The 1,802-nt window shown below is 48.3% G+C and overlaps 1 non-coding gene across 1 annotated transcript; it reads left to right on the top strand.

Moving 5' to 3' along the window:
* Positions 1 to 1,514: 1,514 nt before the first annotated feature.
* Positions 1,515 to 1,586, top strand: Trnaw-cca (transfer RNA tryptophan (anticodon CCA)). Its single transcript has one exon. It is a non-coding gene; the product is annotated as a tRNA-Trp (tRNA).
* Positions 1,587 to 1,802: the final 216 nt, after the last annotated feature.

Raw genomic sequence — 1,802 nt, 5'->3', positions numbered from 1 at the left:
AATACGTTCTTAGAAGCTGATGAGAAGACACTGCAGTTAAACAGAGACTGTGTTAGAACAAGCTTGGGCTAGATGCTCAAAGAAACTGCAAATCATGTATTGTGAAGAAAATTTATAGTGTAAGCTTAGAAAAGAAAAGGATATCCAAAACATAAAATACATTGAACTGTTTTTTAGTCAGAAGGTGGTGGTATACCGGAAGGACAAGAGCCCACCCAAAGGGGCTTATAATGGCTGGAGTTAAACATTTTCAGCAACGGAATGAAAAATAAAACTCTATGAATTAACAATATCCATGGGTCTACATGGCGCAAATAAGTAACTGAATTGCTGTCTTAGTTAGGGCTTCTGTCGCCGCAAAACACCATGACCAAAAAGCGAGTAGCTGGGAAGGAGAGGGTTATTTGGCTTCCACTTCCGCATGCTAGTCCATCACTGAGGGAAGCCAAGATAGGAGCTCAAACAGGGCAGACACCTGGAGACGGGCTGATGCCGTGGCCATGGAGGGTGCTGCTTACCCACACTGCTATAAACCGGTTTTCTTATAGAACCCAGGACCGCCACCCAGGGGCGGCACCACCCACAATGGAAAATGGTCTACTGGCTGGTGTGCAGCCAATCTTACGGAGGCATTCTCTCAGATGACTAAAGACTGTATTAAGTTGACATAAGTCTAGTCAGTGCAAATACATACAAAGCCTGCTTTCTCTCAAAGGAGAAATATAAAAATAGCTGCAAATGAAACTCGCCATTAGTCAAATACCACAGTAATAGTTGTTGCACGCAAAATGTATACTCAATCCGTGGCGGCAAGAGTGCGAAGAAACGTGCGCGGTCGATAGTATGCCCAACCCTAGCTCTTTATTATTGTAAAAGGGAGGAGAGTGGCTTTACAATGCAGAAATTCAGCCGGACCCCTTGCAACCACGCAATCGAAGTGGTAAAGCCTGCTAACGGCGTGCACCTCCTCCTCGGGATGGCGGATGCTGAGATGGGCACGCCATTCCCTTAGAGGATGAGGAGGGGAGAATGTGAGGGAAAGCAGATGGATAGTAAATCTCCCGAAGACTGAAAGTGAGCTACGTCTCAGACAAAGCCACGGCGGTAAAACCACGCCCTGAGAGGTGGCTGCGCCTGGCGGGCAGGGCTGTGGCTGCAGGGCTGGCTCCGCCCCTTCTCCTGGCTGTCAGCTGCAGAACGCTTATGGCAGTGGGTGTGGTTACTATTTTTTTATGATGCTACCCTTTTCCGTGATATCCAGTTTTCAGCACTTTTAAGTTTTATAGCTAGAGAAGGAAGCGAAAAAAGGTGGTACAACTCGGAGCGTTCTGCTCCAGTGCTATCTCAGAGTCATCTGGGGCGGTTTTCCTTGCTCCCCCCGCCCTGGGGACAGGACCTGCCTCGCGGCTGCCTCCGCGAATCTCCGCGCAGGTCCCGGAGGATGAGGAGGAGTTGCACCAGGAAGCTGCCAGAATGTTGGAGCGTTAGAGGATCAAAAATCTTCTTGCGTCCGGGACCTCGTGGCGCAATGGTAGCGCGTCTGACTCCAGATCAGAAGGTTGCGTGTTCAAATCACGTCGGGGTCATGTGTACCTGTTTTCCCGTGATAGTTTGTTGTTTCAGTGAACTAGAGAGGCCTCAGTGGTGACATTTTCAAATATATAGAAAAGACTTACCCAAAGTTTCTCTACCTTGACAGAGAACTTGACTCCTTAAAGGCAAAACCACCTCCCCCACTGCTGTGGGAATTAAGCGAAAAGACCAAATCAGTTCACAGAAGATGAACAAACGGGCTAGAAACG

The sequence above is a fragment of the Chionomys nivalis genome, chromosome 7, assembly GCF_950005125.1.
Source record: "Chionomys nivalis chromosome 7, mChiNiv1.1, whole genome shotgun sequence".
NCBI lineage: Eukaryota > Metazoa > Chordata > Mammalia > Rodentia > Cricetidae > Chionomys > Chionomys nivalis.
The sequence above is the reverse complement of the archived record's forward strand: the minus strand, read 5'-3'. Positions and strand labels throughout refer to the sequence as shown.